At 38.4% G+C, this 18,678-nt stretch overlaps 1 protein-coding gene across 3 annotated transcripts in view; it reads right to left on the bottom strand.

The window, feature by feature from the left end:
• The window catches only part of ACSM3 (acyl-CoA synthetase medium chain family member 3), a 37,285-nt gene extending 20,088 nt beyond the window's left edge, over positions 1–17,197 (bottom strand). For 2 of the 3 annotated variants that reach the window (XM_041747517.1, XM_041747515.1), the window contains exons 1-2: positions 17,045–17,197; positions 5,281–5,374 (exon numbers count right to left, since the gene is read on the bottom strand). The gene's annotated coding sequence lies outside the window, so the exon portion shown is untranslated. The remainder of the gene's footprint in view (positions 1–5,280; positions 5,375–17,044) is intronic. The other variant, XM_041747516.1, reaches the window with a different exon arrangement.
• Between the last annotated feature and the right edge of the window lie 1,481 nt (positions 17,198–18,678).

Genomic DNA, 18,678 nt, shown 5'->3' on the forward strand with positions numbered 1-18,678 from the left:
CCAGGATCAGGCCCTGGGCAGAAGGCATCCCTAAACCGCTGAGCCACCAGGGCTGCCCTCCATATGCATTTCTAAAGACGTAAAGATCTGGGTCATTCAATTACACTCAGTGAAAGCAAAGATATCTTTCATCTGCATTTCAAAAGTTGTACAGACATGTTAAGGAGAATTTCCACAGTGGATAATCCATAAGTGAGGAAACAGAGTAACCTAGTACCAATTAGACATGAAAGAACTGTCAAAAATCAAACTTTAATTTATAGGCTGTAGTTAGCAGGCTCCCAGTAGGAGCCTACACAACCTTTGAGTCCAGACTTGAAGCTGCATTTACCAGAGATGTCATAATAGGGCTTTAACCTTTAGGACTTTTGTGTGAGAGGACCAACCCTCCAGGCCATCTAGTCCTCCCTGCTTCGTGGGAAATCATTTGATCATGATGCCATTTACTTGGCTGAGGTCTCATAAACAAGGTTGTTAAAAACATGGTTGTAGGGATTATAGGGTTCTCTTCTTCATACTTTCTGTAATTTTTCAAAATCCCTGTAATGAAATACTACTCTCACAATCATTAAATCATTTTTTTATAGAGGCAGGAGAGGGGCAGAGGGAAAAGGAGAGAGAGAATCTTAAGCAAGCTCTACCCATGGAGCCAAATGCAGGGCTGAGATGAAGACCTGAACTGAAATCAAGAGTGGGATGCTTAACCAACTGAGTCACCCAGGTGTCCCATCATTAAATAATTTTTAATTGCAACTCTGTGTGGTCTGAAGGCAGCATGGCTATGTGGAAGAGTTTCTATATTGATACGTTGCCAAACAATAACTAATAACTGATCTCAGCCATAAGTTTTATTCTAAATGGGCCTGGTGTTTGGCATCATGTTGCTGCACTCAATGCACTGGGAGATCTGGGTACTTCTTCTGACCATCCCACCCGTTTATGTGAGGACCTGACAAATCACTGAGCTTGAACCCTCTGAGATCATCTGGCTTGAGCACCTCATTTTTCACCTGCAAACAAAATGGAGCTTCAATAGGTTATGTCAGAGTTAGAACTAGAACTCACATCTTTGGATTCCCATTTCAATGTTTTCTTTACTATGGCTCAATAGGATTCAGTAGAGCATGATTCTCAACCAAGGCTGTGTATTTGAATCACCAGGAAAGCATTTTAAAAAATACCTGGGTAGGGGGCTGCCCTGGTGGCTCAGCAGTTTAGCGCCGCCTTCAGCCCAGGGCCTGATCCTGGAGACCCGGGATCGAGTCCCACGTTGGGCTCACTGCGTGGAGCCTGCTTCTCCCTATGCCTGTGTCTCTGCCTCTCTCTCTCTCTCTCAGGAATAAATAAAATATTAAAAAAAAATACCTGGATAGGGATGCCTGGGTGGCTCAGTGGATGAGCGTCTGCCTTTTGGCTCAGGTCGTGATCGTGGGGTCCTGGGATCAAGTCCCACCTCAGGCTCCCCTCAGGAAGCCTGCTTTTCTCTCTGCCCATGTCTCTCTTTCTCTGTGTCTCTCATGAATAAATAAATAAAATATTTTTTTTAAAAACCTGGGTATTCTTTGGTCTTAGACCAATTAAATCAGAATCTCTGGGGGTGGGACCAGGGCATCATATTTTTAAAAATTTCCTCAGAGGATGCTAATATGCAATCAAGGTTGGGAATCACTGATCTAGAGGTGGTGCTCTGTGAGCCAGCAGATCAGCATCACCGGAAGCTAGTTAGAAATGCACATTCTCAGATCCTAGTTTCCCATTTTACCAATGTAGAGACTAATAGAACCTCTATCAGAGAGTTGTCCCAAAGATTAAATGAGACAATGCATGCAAAGTGCTTATCATGACATCTTGCATATTACTACCCACCCACTGGAGTAGACGTTGGCAAACTTTTTCTGTAAAGGTTCAGATAGTAAATATGGCTTTGTGGGCCATATGGTCTCTCTCTGGCAACTGCTTACTTCAACTCTGGTTGAGACAGCAGCCATTGACAAACAATTTATGACTAAATGGGCATGGCTGTGTTTCAAACAAAACCTATTTGTGGATATTGAAACTTTAATTTCATGTAATTTTTTTTTTAAAGATTTATTTATTTGAGAAAGTGCACAAGGGGAAGGCCAGAGGACCAGAGGGAGAGAGAGAAAGAGACTCTCAAGCAGACTCCCTACTGAGGGTGGAACCCAATGCAGGGCTTGGTCTCACAACTCTGAGATCATGACCTGAGCCGAAACCAAGAGTTGGACACTCAACTGACTGTGCCACCCAGGCACCCCTCATGTAATTTTCATGTGTCATAAATTAGTGTTCCTCTTTTGACTTTTTTCAAGTATTTTAAAATGTAAAATTAAAACTATTCTTGCTTTGCAGCCTGTATAAAAACAGGTAGAAGACTGGATTTAACTCACAGGCTATAGTTTGTTGATCTTTGGAACTAGAATGTAGGTCCTATGAGGATGGGTGTTTTGTCTCTTATGTCCATGGTACTATCTCTGGGAAATAACATAGTGTTTGGCCCACAGTATGTGCTTATTTGTTGAATAAATAGATGGTGTTTTCAGAACGGAGAACTTTGTATATAGTTTATTTCAATAGCTCAAAGTTCTAGTAGACCTGAGAAGTGCCTTTATTGCTTAACCAGATTTAAATGACTGCCTGCACTGTTCACATGTGGCTAATTAAATTCAAATTAATTTAAATACTATTTAAAAAGAAGTCCTTAGTAATACTAGCTGCATTTCAAGTGCTTAATAGTCACATGTGACTAGTGGCTAATGCCTATAGGTAACTGCAGATACACAATAAATGTCCTATCATTGCAGAACATTCTTGTGAACAGTGCAGATCTATATTAATACTAGCTAAGAACTGGATGATATGAAACATGAAAATACAGGAAAATTGAGGTGAAGGGTTTCTAAGATAAGATTTTACTAAGGGTTCAGGATTAGTAAAGTACTGCCCCTCACTATTGTTTTGTTTGGCAGTGGGGGTTAAGTAGGGAGGAAACCACCCTTCTCTCCTGTTTGCCAGCAAGTTACAGCCCACACATTTGGCAGCTATCTCCCATAATACAGATTAGCATCAGGTTTCCTTAAACTGAAGGAAGAAGTTAAGTAGTAGTTTAAAACACTTTATTTTTAGGGTTGCAACTTTTATCTTAATTTTAATTTTTTAGAGAAGGTCTTCAAATAGTTCCAAAAACATAAAAATTACAGTGAAAAATTACCACTTGCCTGGCTCAGTCTTTTAAGCACACAACTCTTTTTTTTAAAATTTTTTTAAAATTTATTTATGATAGTCACAGAGAGAGAGAGAGAGAGGCAGAGACACAGGCAGAGGGAGAAGCAGGCTCCATGCACCAGGAACCTGACATGGGACTTGATCCCAGGTCTCCAGGATCACACCCTGGGCCAAAGGCAGGCACTAAACCACTGTACCACCCAGGGATCCCAGCACACAACTCTTGATTTTGGCTCAGGTCATGATCTCAGGGTTGTGAGATTCAGTCCCATGTTGGACTTTGTGCCAGGCATAGAGCCTGATTAAAATTTTCTTTCTCTCTCTCTCCCTCTGCCTTCCTCGCTCCCCACCTTTTCTCAAAAAAATCTGCCCCTCCCACCTTCATCTCACTGCTGCCCAGTTTCATCCCAATTCACTTCCTGGAGGAACTATGATAACTTCTATGTATCTTTTCAGGATTTCTTTCCATGTATTTAAGCAAATGACTATAGGTTCTTATTTCCCCATCACTTTGACAAAACAAGTAGCCTAGAATAACACTATTCTTCCCATTAAATTTTTTTTGGCAACAAACTCTTAAGTCTTTCCATGTTAGTACATGGAGATCTTTCTCATTTTTTAAAAAATGTTTTTGTTTTTTTTTTAAAGAGCTGCATGGCGTTCCAGTGAAAAGCTACACCATAATTAAGGTAGTCCTTAATTGCTGTCATTTGAATTGTTTCCATTATTGTGCAATTAAGATGAAATTTTGAAACTATTTCCTCCACTACATTTAGAATCTTTCAAATATGCATTGAAAAGAAAATTGACCAGTCAGTTGGAGCTTAAAATGAGCCTAACAATTCTGTTCTACCAAAAAGAAAATATCAGTATCCTCCCAATCAAACATAATAAGATTGACTTCTCAACAAAATTTTTTTCCAGTAATCTTAGCATTTCACAACATCTATTTTGCAGGTTTACAATATTCTTTGTAGGTGAAAGAGCTGAGTTATGAGTCCAGATGTTTGTATCAAGCCACAGAAAACTCTTCTAAGAAAGAAAGTGCCACGGGTGGCCAGTTGGGCTTGGAAGTATTTAAGGTCTCATCTAAAATGTAAGCTCTACATCCATATAAACAGCAGTGCAGAGGAGGTTTTAGCTTCCTTACATCTCCATAAGTATCTCTCCCACCAAGTAATCCAAGTAATAACATTAATTTAGCATATATTACCTCAAAGCAAGGTGAAGCCTCTACTATTCTCCCCAGCCCTAACAAGATCCTGCTTTAAACTTCCATATAGGACTTCTAGAGCTTCTCTTGACCATTTCATGGAGAGAGGGGCTACCCCAGGATTATTTCCTTGAATTTTCATGTATATATTCCCTAAAATTTCCCTAGACATAGTATGCATACTTTCCAGGGGACGCCTGGGTGGCTTAGCGATTGAGCACCTGCCTTTGGCCCAGGGCGTGGTCCTGGAGCCCCGGGATTGAGTCCCACATCAGGCTCCTTGCATGCAGCCTGCTTCTCTCTCTGTCTGTGTCTCTGCCTCTCTCTCTCTCTCTCTCTCTCTCTCTCTCTCTGCTATCTCTCATGACTAAATAAATAAAATCTTTTAAAAAAAGTATGCATCCTTTTCAGATGATAGAGAAGATGGATTCCAATCTGCCACTGAGCAGGGTGGAGAGCTAAGTAGACAGTAATAGTATAAAACTCAGCTGTTACTTGGACTCAATTAAATTTTTTTCCCAAAACATTTTATCAAGTTAACACATACACAGAGTTAAAAAAAAATTACAGAGTCCCAAAAGACTTAAAATGAAAAACATAGCTGCTATGTGTAAGCTTCTTGTGTGTGTACATATTCCTGGCCACTTATAAACTAGAATTACACAACAGCTGAGGAATTCTGATAGAAACACTTTGGCTGCCTGAGACTTCCATGACAGCATTTTTGTTTTGTTGGTTTGGGTTGCTTGTTTGTTATCTTTGCTCAAAAGTATGTGTGCCAGACCAGCAAACCTTACTTAGGAGACAGATAAGGTAGTACTCACTTAAGTGGCAGGTTCCGACACAGCTGGAAGTGATGGCAGACCTGTTTCCTAGAAGAGCAGCCCTGAAACTTGAACTCTCACTTCTGCTTTAGTCCTGGTAGCAGCCAAAAGAAGAGGGAGAAGTAGTAAGTAGTCTGACAACTGGAAGAAGCAAGACACAGCCAGAAGGCCTTTCCTGGATTGGTGGAGACATTCTAGAGGGAGGAGCAGGAGTTCTGGGCTAAATTTACACTGAAGGTTTACACAATCTCCTGCCACCCTCCTATTCATAGTTAATGATTTAAATACGCTGTAGACTTTTGCTGGGGGGCTGGGAAAGTAATTTACTCACAGGAAGGAAAGTGCCCATGATGTTGCTGGAGGGTTTGGTCCTGTGAAGGAATAAAGGAAATTTTCTCTAGGAAGGAAGAAAGAAAAAAGGATGGAAAAGGACACAGAAGGGTTTTGAAATGGAAAAGAAAGAAGTTAAGTGGCAGAGTGGGTTGCTCTAGGTCTCATGAACCAGCTGCTGTGTTTCATGTGTTGCACTACCTGGGACTAAACTAAACTAAACGCTCTCAGGTCCTTCATTTTCTCAAATCCTTCAGTGCTTCCTAGTTCAAAAATCTGAAGTCTTTACGTGGACTACAAGAAACTGCATAATCTGGCACAGGATCCTCTCTGACCCACCACTTGTTCCTCCTTCTTTATTCTGCTGCAGCCACATCAGCACCTTGCTTTTTCTTGAACATACCAAGCATATTCCAGCCTTGGGATTTTTGAACTTAGAGTTTCCACTGCCTGGAACACTCTTTCCTTAATGCCCCTTTGCCTTAATCCCCATTTTTTTGAGGTATCCTATCAAAGAGGTCTTACTATATTTTCTAAATAGCACCCCTCATTTTTTTTTTTTCCTTAACCTGTTTTAACTCTTTACATCTCTTACCACCACCCTTAAGAGAAGAACTTTGTTCTTTTCCCTGTTGCATCACTATTGTCTAGAACAGTTACTGGCAAGTTTTAGGCATTCAATAAATATTTGATAGGTAAGTAAATAAATGACTCTTCCAGTTACATGTGACAGAAACCCAATTTAGATTCAATTAAACAAAATTATTGGTCAGTTTTGGTTCTATGAGTTTTTGGTGGTTGTTGGTTGATTCCTTGGGATTCTCTGTGTAGTTAATCACATAATCTGCAAATAGGGACAGTTTTACTTCTTTCTTTTTTTTTTTTTTTTTACCGATTTAGGTACTTAATTTAAATTCAGTTAATTAACATATACTGTATTATTAGTTTCAGAGGTAGAGTTCAGTGATTCATCAGTTGCATTAACACCCAGTGATAATTACATCAAGTGCCCCCCGTAATGCCTATCACCCAGTTACCCATCCACCTCACCTACCTCCCTTCCAGCAACCCTCAGTTTGTTTCCTATAGTTAAAAGTCTCTTATGGTCTGTCTCCTTCTCTGATTTCATCTTATTTTATTTTTCCCTCCCTTCCCCCATGATCCTGTTTTGTTTTCTTTTTTTTCTTTTTATTTTTTTCCTGTTTTGTTTTCTTAAATTCCACATATGAGTGAAACCATATGTCTTTCTCTGATTTATTTCAGTGAGCATACCATCTAGTTCCATCCATGTCATTGCAAATGGTATATAATGGAATATTACTCAGCCATCAAAAATAATGAAATCTTACCATTTTTGCTTTTGTTTCCCTTTGAAGACATGTAGCAAGAAGTTGCTGTGGCTGAGGTCAAAGAGGTTGCTGCCTGTGTTCTCCTCTAGGATTTTGATCTATTCCTATCTCACATTGAGGATTTTCATCCATTTTGAGTTTACTTTTGTGCATGGTGTAAAAAAAAATGGTCCAGTTTCATTCTTCTGCATGTGGCTCTCCAATTTTTCTATCACCTTTTGTTGAAGAGACAGTCTTTTTTCCACTGGATGTCCTTTTCTGCTTTGTCAAAAATGAGTTGACCATAGAGTTGAAGGTCCATGTCTGGATTCTCTATTCTGTTCCATTGATCTGTACGTCTCTTTTTGTGCCAGTACTATACTCTCTTGATTACAACATTATAATATTGCTTGAATTTCAGAATTGTGATGCCACCAGCTTTGGTTTTCTTTTTCAACATTCCTTTGGCTATTTGGGGTCTTTTCTGGTTCCATACAAATCTTAGGATTATTTGTTCCAGTTCTGTGAAAAATGGTGATAGTATTTTGATAAAAATTGCACTGAATGTGCAGATTGCTCTGGCATCTAGCATGGACATTTTAACAATATTTGTTCTTCCAATCCATAAGATGGAATGTCTTTCCATTTCTTTGTGTCTTCCTCAATTTCTGTCATAAGTGTTCTATTGTTTTCAGAGTATAGATACTTTACCTTTTTGGTTCGGATTTTTCCTAGGTGCAACTCTAAATGGGATCTATCCCTTAATTTCTCTTAATTCTATCTCATTGTTAGTGTATAGAAATACAACTGATTTCTGTGCATTGACTTTATATCCTGTGACTTTGCTAATTTCCTGTACGAGTTCTAGCAATTTGTTGAGTGGGGTCTTTTGGGTTTTCCACATAGAGTATCGTATCATCTGTGAAGAGTGAGAGTTTGACTTCTTTGCAGATTTGGATGCCTTTTATATCTTTTTGTTGTCTGATTGCTGAGGCTAGGACTTCTAATACTATGTTGAATAACCATGGTGAGAGTGCACAACCCTGTTATGTTCCTGACCTTAGAGGAAAAACTGAGAGTTTCTCCCATTGAGAATGATATTTGTGGTGGCCTTTTTGTATATGGCTTTTATGATCTTGAAGTATGTTTCCTCTGTCCCTACACTGCAGAGTCTTAATCAACAAAGGATGCTATACTTTGTCAAATGCTTTTACTGCATTGATTGAAAGGATTATATGGTTCTTGTCCTTTCTTTTATCAACATGGTATATTAGACTAATTGATTTGCAGATGTTGAACCACCCTTGCAGCCCAGGAATAGATGCCACTTGGTCATGGTGAATAATCCTTTTAAGTTATTATTGGATCCTATGGCTAGTATCTTCATGAGATTTTTACCTCTATGTACATTAGGTATATTGGTCTATACTTTTTTGGTGAGGTCTTTGTCTGGTTTTGGGACAAGGTAATGCTTCAAAGAATGAACTTGGAGGTTTTTCTCCCATTTCTATTTTTTAAAACAGCTTCAGAAAAACAGGTATTAAAAAAAAAATACAGGTATTAATTCTTCTTTAAATGTTTGATAGAATTCCCCTGGGAGGCCATCTGGCACTGGACTCTTGTTTTTTGGAGGTTTTTTGTTTTGTTTAGTTTTTATTGAAGTTCAATTTGCCAACATATAGTATAACACCCAGTGCTCATCCTTTTTTGGAGATATTTGATTACTGCTTCAATTTCTTGGCTGGTTATGGGTCTTCTCAGGTTTTCTATTTCTTCCTGTTTCAGTTTTGATAGTTTATATGTTTCTAAGAATGCTTCCATTTCTTCCAGATCGTCTACTTTGTTGGCATATAGTTGCTCATAATATGTTTCATAATTGTTTGTATTTCTTTGGTGTTAGTTGTGATCTTCTCTCATTATGATTTTATATATTTGGGTCCTTTCTTTTTTCTTTTTGATATGCCTGGCAAGGGACTTATCGATCTCATTAATTCTTTCAAAGAAACAGATCCTGGGACACCTAGGTGGCTCAGCGGTTGGGCGTCTGCCTTTGGTTCAGGGTGTGATCCCGGAGTCCTGGGGTTGAGTCCCACATCGGGCTCCCTGCAAGGAGTCTGCTTCTCCCTCTGCCTCTGTCTTTGCCTCCCCTTTCTCTATGTATCTCTCATGAATAAATAAATAAAATCTTTAAAAAAAAAACCCAAAGAAACAGATCCTAGTTTCATTGATCTGTTCTATTCTTTTGGTTTCTATTTTGTTGATTTCAGCTCTAATCTTTATCATTTCTCTTCTCCTACTGGATTTAGGCTTTATTATTTGCTATCCTTTCTCCGGCTCCTTTAGGTGTAAGATTAGGCTGTATAGTTGAGACTTTTCTTATTTCTTGAGAAAGGCTTATATTGCTATCTACTTACCCCTTAGGACTGTCTTTGCTGCATCCCAAAAGTTTTAAAAAGTTGAGTTTTCATTTTCATTTGTTTCCATGAATTTTTAAAATTCTTCTTTAATTTTCTGATTGTTCTATTCATTCTTTTTTTTTTTTTTTTTTTTTTTTTTATTTTTTTTTTGTTCTTTTTTTTTGTTCTATTCATTCTTTAGTAGGATACTCTTTAACCTCCATGTATTTGTGTTCCTTCCAAATTTTCTCTTATGATTGAGTTCAGGTTTTAAAAATTGTGGTCTGAAAATATGCATGGTATAATCTCACTCTTTTGGTACTGGATGATTTGACCTGATTTGTGACTACTATATGATCTCTTCTGGAGAATGTCCCATGTGCACTCAAAAAGAATGTGTATTCTGCTGCTTTAGGGTGAAATGCTCTGAATATATCTGTGAAGTTCATTTGGTTCAGTGTATCATTCAAAGAAAGCCCTTGTTTCCTTGTTGATCTTCTGCTTCTTACGTGATCTGTCTATTGCTGTGAACAGGGTGTTAAAGTCCCCTACCATTATTGTATTATTGTCAATGTTTCTTTAATTTTGTTATTAATTGGTTTATTTATTTGGCTGCTACCAAGTTAGGGAAATTGTTAGATCTTCTTGTTGGATAGACCCTTTTATTATGATAGAGTTTCCTTCTTCATCTCTTATTACAGTCTTTAGTTTATAATCTAATTTGTCTGATATAAGGATTGCTACCCCAGCTTTCTTTTGATGTCCATTAGCATGATAAATGATTCTCCACTCCCTCACTTTCAATCTGGAGGTTTGGATCTAAAAGGAGTCTCTTGGAAGTACCATATCGATGGGTCTTTTTTTTTTTTTTTTAATCTAATCTGTTACTCTGTCTTTTGATTGGAGTTTAGGCCATTCACATTTGGAATAATTATTGAAAGATAGGAATTTAGTGCCATTGTATTACTTGTAAAGTCACTATTTATGTATATTATCTCTGTTTCTTTCTGGTCTTTGTTACTTTTGGGCTCTTTGTTTGCTTAAAGGATCTCCTTTAGTATTTCCTGCAGGGCTGGTTTAGTGATCACAAATTCTTTTAGTTTCTGTTTGTCCTAGAAGCTCTTTATTTCTCATTCTATTCTGATAACATCCTTGCTGGATAAAGTATTCTTTGCTGCATGATTTTCTCATTTAGCACTGAGAATATTTCATGCCAGTCTTTCCTGGCCTGCCAGGTTTCTGTGGATGTATCTGTTGCCAGCCTTATGTTTCTTCCCTTATGGGTTCAGGACCTCTTGTCCCCAGCTGCTTTCAGGATTTTTCTTTATCACTGAAATTTGCAAGCTCCACTATTATACGTCGAGGTATTGACCTGTTTTTCTTAAAGATTTCATTTATTTATTTGAGAGAGAGAACACATATAGAGAGAGGGGCAGAGGAAGAAGAAGAAGCAGACTCGCCACTGAGCAGGGAGCCTGATGGAGGGCTTGATCCCAGGATCCTGAGATCACGATCTGAGCCAAAGTCAGACATTTACTGACTGAGCCACCCAGGTTTCCCAGTGTTGACCTATTTTTACTGATTTTGAGGTAAGTTCTCTGTGCCTCATAGAATTGAATGCCTGTTTCCCTCCCCAGATTAGGGAAGTTCTCAGCTATCATTGGTTCAAATAAACCTTCTGCCCTTCTCTCTTTCCTCTTCCTCTGGGACCTCAATTATTATAATATTGTTTTACTTTATAGTATCACTGATCTCTCGAATCATCCCCTTGTGATCTAGTAGTTGTTTATCGCTCTTTCTCAGCTTCCTTATTCTCCATCATTTTGTCTTCTATATCACTGATTCTCTCCTCTGCCTCATTTATCCTACCAGTTGGAGCCTCTGTTTTTGATAACATCTCAGTAATAGCCTTTTTTATTTCAACTTGATTAGATTTTAATTCTTTTATTTCTCCAATAAGGGATTGTTTAGTGTCTTCCATGCTTTTTTGAAGCCTAGCTAGTATCTTTATAATCATTGTTTGAATTCTAGTTCTGACATCTTACTTATATCCATATTGATTAAATTCCTGGCAGTGAGTACTACCTCTTATTCTCTCTTTTGGGGCAAGTTCTTTCATCTTATTCTGTCCAGAAAAGAGTAAATGAAAGAGAGAGAAAGTACAAAAACAGCAACAGTGACACCAGAAAAATATTAAATAAGCAAATCAGAAGAAAACAGAACCACCTCTCCCCCCAAAAAGAATAAAATCAAACAGACGTTGAACAGAACAATAAACTAGATCCTGGGTGTATTTTGGTCTGTTTATTAGAAGAAATTAGATACCAAAATAGGAGAGAAAGAAAAACTTACATTTATACAAAAAATAAAATTGAATACAATGAAAGAAAGCCAAAAATAAAAAATATACATAAAATATAAATGTAAAAATGAAAATTAAAAAATATTTTTAAAAACAATTGATAAAATAAGAATATAGCTGAAAAGGAAAAACATATAAAACTGAGACTAAGGAATAATAAGAAAAAAGCATGAATGCTATATACTGCTTTCCTTAAGAGCTGGAGTTTTACAGTTCTCTTTGATTGGTAAACTTGGTATTAGCTAGAAGTTCCTGGTAGTCTTCTGGTGTAGGGGCCTGTTACCCTGATTCTCAGGTGTCTGTGCCCAGGCAGAATTGTACCACCTTTGCCACCTTTGGGCTGGGCTCAGTGCAAGTGGCTCCTGAGCTGATGTGGGGGATGAAAAATGGCAGTGCCCTGATCTCTAGTCCCAGAGCTACAAGTTTATGCCCTCCACTTTTCAATGAGCCCTCCTAGAAAATCAGTCACTCTTGTCTCCCTGTTTTGTCTCAACTCTGGATTCACTCAGCCTGTAATGGAGCTTTTTTAATTTCAGGCACATGACCCCATTTTGAGTCTCCAAACGTTATGGACTCACATGGCGCACACCCCTACCACTCCTCCCCGGAGGAACTCTGCCACACTTGGGCACCCCAATTCTTTATGTGACCCTGGGCATCCTGAGACCACCTGGGATTTTACCCTGCTTCACCACTAAGCACCTTTTAGACAGACTTCTAAAAGTTCTGAGTTTGCACTTCGCTGTTTATAACACTTTCGGTTGCTAGCTTATGGAGGCTCCCTCCTCCTGTAGGTTATCTTCTGATATATCGCCTTTGGTTCATGTCTCCACACCTCCTACCTTGCAAAAAGTTATCGCTTTTCTATTTGTAGAATTGTAGCAATCTTTTATTAGATCTCTGGTTGATTTCATAGGTGTTCAGAATGATTTGATAAATATCTAGCTGATTTTCAGGGACCAGACAAAATTAAGATCCCCTATTCCTCCACCATCTTAACTCCTCCCCCTACTTCTTTTTTTCAGATTTATGTGCCTTTTATTTCCTTTTCTTGCCTTATTGCATCAGTTAGAATTACAACATTATGTTGAATAAGAATGGTAAGAGCAAGTATGCTTGCATTTTCCCTGATATTAGGGGGAAGGCATTTAGTCTTTCATGCTTGAGAGTAATGTGAACTGTACCTTTTTTTGTAGATGATGTTTATGAAGTTGAGGAAGTTCTCCTGTATTCCTGTTTTTCTGAAAATCTTTATCATGAATAAGCCTTGAATTTTGGCAAATACCTTTCCTGCATCAATTAATATCATTATGTGATTTTTGTTAGCCTATCAGTAAGGTAGATTACACTGATTGATTTTTTTAAAGGTTTTATTTATTTATTTGAAAGAGAAGGAGAGTGCATGAGTGGTGGGGAGGGGCAGAGGCAGAGAGAAAAGCAGACTCTGCTGAGCAGGGAGCTCAACGCTATGTGAAGCTTGGTCCCAGGACCCTGGGACCATAACCTGAGCAGATGCTTAACTGACTAAGCCACCCAGGTGCCCCTGCTATTTATTTTCTATATCTTGTTCCTATTATGCACAAACTAGATACTGTCACAAATACTAAAGAGTGCCTGCCCTCAAAAACTTTATGGTCTAATGTTCTTTAATTCACTGTGTTACTGATGGAGAAAAGCCCTAGGAGATTATCAAGGAGAAATGCTTTAAGAGGCATTACAAGCCAGAGTGCCTTTCATACCATGAAACTTGGTACCTTGTAGCCAATAGGGAGAGACCTTACTTTTGTTTGGGGAGGGGGTATGCAGTGAACCGAGTCATGGTTGAACCAAATAGGGGTTTCAGTCAGTACTTACAGGGTATATTAGTCTGGGTTCTTCAGAGAAACAGAACCAATAGGAGATACATACACACATATATACAAATGTTTTCAAGGTTCATCCATCTTTTAGTGTGTGTATGTCCTGTTGGTCCTCTCTCCTCCTTCCTCTACTTGCTTTCATTACCCTTGGTCATTATGAAGAATTGGTTCATTAATGTTGACTAGAGTGTAGAGGTTTTCATATAACACTTGGTTGTCTTCTAATGGAGTGTGCAACAGCAGTCCAGGAATGGCTTTGTCATATTTGTCTTTGTGTCTCTAGCATTCAGCAGAGCCTAGTACCTAGTATTTCCTGCTTGCTCAGTTGTTATTGCTGAGCTTTGGAATGCTTTTTCTGGGTTTGTTTATGAGTGCATATTTTTTTGGTTTTGGGGAGAGGATGCTGCAAGATAACAGGTCCCCCATACTAAGATGGTTTCAGTTTTTAAATTTAAATCTTTAGTCACTTGGAATTTATTCTGGTATGAGGCAGGAATGCCTAAAGAGTATTATCCTATTATATATTTCTTAAGTTATATGTCTAACCTTCTAGGCATTGATTTTTGTTTTCTCTACTGTTTTATTTCTTTCTATCCACTGATTTCTAATTTTAAGATAATTATACATGCATTTTTGACTGCTATGTTCTGAGTGAAACAAAGCTCCACTTACAATATATATCATAGAGAGAAAAGTTTACTAAAATATATTCAGAAAGGGAAGAAGGCATCTCCTGTTCCTGATCCTACAAACTTAAAAAAAAAAAAATCTGTCTTTTTGTGCTAAAAACTGTATAGAGGGGTGCCCTGGTGGCTCAGTGGTTGAGCTTTTGCCTTTGGCTCAGGTCATGATCCTGGGGTCCCAGGATCGAGTGCTGTATTGGGCTCCCAGCAGGGAGCCTGCTTCTCCCTCTGCCTGCGTCTCTGCCTCTCTGTTCTCTCATGAATGAATAAATAAAATCTTTAAAAAAAAAATAGAGATAAAATGCCTAGCCATTGAGAGAATGTATAAAATCAATACATAATAAAACATGTATCAGATAGAAAAGAATCTAGTCTAACAGTGAAGCAGTCAGGTAGTCAAAATGTTATTGTAAGTAATTAGATGGTTCAGAATACACAAGGAATACTGAGCTGGTGTTTTCGGGGCAGCAAAACACCAAGTTTCATATTACTTTCTACAATAATTAACTAAATCATTTACATTTAAGTGCCACAAACTAGGTAGTTTCAAGTGACAGAGATTTCTTCTGTAACAGTTCTGACTAGAAATCTGAGATTAAAATGTCAGTAGCAGTAGGGGCCATGCTGTCTCTGAAGGTTCTAAGGGAGAATCTGTTCTATGCCTTTCTCTTAGCTTCTAGTGTTTTCAGTAATCACTGGAGTTGGCTTTTTAGATATATTGTTATTATCTCTGCCTGTCTGATCACATACCTTTCTGTGTGTGTATATCTGTCTTTGTCTGTCTTCTTTTAAGGAAGAAGAAGGAGAGAGAGACTTGAGCAGACACCCCTCTGAACAGGGAGCCCAATATGGGGATCAATCCCAGGACCCTGAGATCATGACCTGAGCTGAAGGCAGACACTTAACTAACTGAGCTACCCAGGCACCCCCATCTCATTTTTTGAGATTAGAATAGCATTGGTAGCATTTTTATTTATTTATTTATTTTTTAAATTTTTTTTTTAATGATTTATTTATGATAGTCACAGAGAGAGAGAGAGAGGCAGAGACATAGGCAGAGGGAGAAGCAGGCTCCATGCACCGGGAGCCCGATGTGGGATTCGATCCCGGGTCTCCAGGATCGCGCCCTGGGTCAAAGGCAGGCGCTGAACCCCTGCGCCACCCAGGGATCCCCATTGGTAGCATTTTTAGATAAAAACACTGCTAAAGAGAAAATCACAGGCAAACTGAAAAACTACAAACACAAATAAAAAGTAAAAAATACATCATTAACAAACTAAACTCAGCAATGTACAAAAATCAAACATCCATTATGACCAATTTGACTGATTGTATGTCAAACTCTGACTTAATTTATCCTAAGAAAAGGTAAAAGGAGAAAAAAAAACAATATGAGCATTTCAATGTATACAGTAAAGGTCATTGACAAATTTTAGCATTCATTCATGACAACCTTCATTGTCCCCAAAAGTAAATACAAATAGAAGGGAATTTCTGTAATATGATAAATAATGGACATCAACAACTTAATTTTATATTGAAATGTTAGAAACACTTCATGATGAAATGTTAGAGGCATTCCATTCAATCAGGAATAAGGCTGTAGTTACCATGCCTGATTAATATTAATATTATACCAAAGGTTCTTGTCAGCCCATTCCAGGCCAACAAGAATGCAGGTACTTTAACTATTTTGCTCATCATTGAATTCCAGAAAGGTGGAACAGAGCCCAACACACAACAGGCATTCAGCAAATATTTGAGTAAAGAAGCCATATCTACAAAAATGATTTACTTAAAAAAAAAAAACAGGAAAGCAATGGAGAATAAATGTTTTCATATGTAAGCAATTAACATTCATTTTAAAATTCTAGCAACATAGAAAAATACAAAGAATATAGTAAAAGACCATTTCAAATTTCACCACAAAGAAGCAACTGTTAACAGCTCTGAGCACACATCATTTTACATATTACTCTAGGCATATTTACAGATGGAAGTAGGTAGATGAACTGATAAAAAATGGATCTGGGGTATGCATAATATTTTAAGTAAAATGATACTGAACTTTAATCCACAGAAAAACAATTGAAGTGAAACTGAAGAATAGTCAAATACCAGGTAGGTATTTCTTTCTTTCGTTTTGTTTTGTTTTTAAGTAGGCTGCATGCCCAGTGTGGAGCCCAATGTGGGGCTTGAACTCACGACCTTGAGATTGAGACCTGAGCTGCTGAGATCAAGAGTCAGATGCTGAACTGACTGAGCCACCCAGACACCCCCCAGGTAGGTGTTTCTTAACTAGACATGTCATTAGTTCCTAAAAGATCCCACCAAAGTTAAGGAAAACCTAAAGTGATTGGAGTAATTTTTTAAACTACCTTTTACTATTTAAGCTTATCAATCAATATCTACTTTAAGAAATTAATCAATTGATACATTCTCTTTCTTTTATCTCCCTTCACCTAGTGCCTTGACTTGGTTTTTGTTATATTATTGTCAGGTTTTGAGACCTGTACATTCTCTTCTGTAACCATAACTTCCTCAATTATGAAGCATTAGTTTATGTCACCGATTCCCAACTGGGGGCGGTTATGCCCTAGGGGGATATAGGGCAATGTCTGGAAACATTTTGGGTTGTCAAACCTGTGGGGAGTGCTATTGGCATCTAGTGGGTGGAGACCAGGAATGCTGCTAAATATCTCACAATGCACAGCCTCTGCAACAAAGAATTAATTATCCAGCCCCAAACCTAAGTGCTATGGCTAAGAAACCCTGATTTAATGTCTAAGTGGGATTCAAAACTCACCAATAGTCCTTTTCACATAGCTTCTTTCCTTGTATTCTTTAATGTTGTTGTTGTTGTTAGCTGATTTTAACATCTAGTAGGTTTTTTTTCTTCAGAAGGGCTTATAATGACTATATTCCCTTGCTTAGTTGATAATGTCTGTCTACTGACTTTATAAGGAGAATAACTTGGCTGAGTATGAGTTTCTTGAGTTAAATTTTCTTTCCCTCAGAAAATTGTGGACTTTGTTCCACTGTTATTTGGCATTAAATATTACTTTGAAGAAACCCAATGTCAACCAAGTTCTTTTCTCTTGCTATGTGTCTGTTGCATAATAAAAAATTTAAGTGGCCTTTGTCCTTGGTTCCTAAGCCCTTGGAGACTCTAAACTCTTAGAATTCCTGAGTAGTAGGAGTATCTTTGTTATTCATGAACCCCTTAAATTACACCTGAGTTTATGCTAGCAAAGTGACTCAGGAGGAAAGGTTTGGTCACCTGAAGGGTCAATTATGTGATTACATGGTTGGAACTTCAAAGCTATCCCAACCTCTGGAAGAGAAGGAGAGCTGGAGATTGACTGCAGTCACTTGGCTAATGATTCCCTGATAAAAACTTGGTGAAGCTTCCTGGTTAGTGAATACATTGGATGTGCTGGGAGGGTGACATTCCCTGATTCCACAGGGAGGGAGCATGGAAGACCCTCCCAGACTTTGCTTTATGTTTCTCTTTATGTGGCTGGTTCTGATCTATGTCATTTGTAATAAAACTAAGTATAGCACTTGAGTTCTGTGTTCTAGTGGCTTAAGGAACATACGGGAGTTGTGGGACCCCCTGATTTTATAGCCAGTTGGTCAGAGGTTTGGGTGGCCTGGGGGACCCCAGAACTTGCAGTTAACATATAAAGTGAGGAAAGTCTTGAGGGGATTGTACCTTTAAAGCTGTGGGGTCTGATGCTAATCCCAGTTAGTGTCAGAACTGAATTCAAGAATAGTATTGTAGAGCCTCACTTACTCTGCCTGGGTGCTTATGTAATTTTTTTCCTTAATCATAAATAATTAACTTCAGCCAGAGATGTTCTGGCTTAGTCCTATATCAGGTCTTACCTGGAACAAAATGTGTTCTATTATTCTGCAGATTCTTTCTCTGCTATGCTAGTTTTGTTATGCTATGCTATTATAATTTCTCCATCATTCTTGTTGGTAAAGTTACTGAGTTGGGTCCTTGGGCTCTCCAAGCAATAGAAATCAATTGGGGCCAAATGGGAATTTCCAGGAAAGGCTCTTTTGGGGGCTTATGCTCTAGCACAAGGGAGACACTACAAAAGAGAAGGTCTTTCATGCTGGGTCTGAGAAGAAAGACCGAGAAAGTTTTTAGTTTTTGTTTTTAAAGATTTTTATTTTATTTATTTATTCATGAGAGACACAGAGAGAGAGAGAGAGAGAGAGAGAGAGAGAGAGAGAGAGAGAGAGCGGCAAAGACACAGAGGGAGAAGCAGGCTCCCTAACGGAAGCCTGATGCAGGACTTGATCCTGGGATTAAGCCCTGAGCCAAAGGCAGATGCTCAATCACTGAGCCACCCAGGCGTCCCTACTGGGAAAGTTTTTAAAGAACTAATGAGGGGAAAGGAGTGACATCTAAGTGATGAGGGAGCAGAA

The sequence above is a fragment of the Vulpes lagopus genome, chromosome 3 (assembly GCF_018345385.1).
Source record: "Vulpes lagopus strain Blue_001 chromosome 3, ASM1834538v1, whole genome shotgun sequence".
NCBI classification, from domain to species: domain Eukaryota; kingdom Metazoa; phylum Chordata; class Mammalia; order Carnivora; family Canidae; genus Vulpes; species Vulpes lagopus.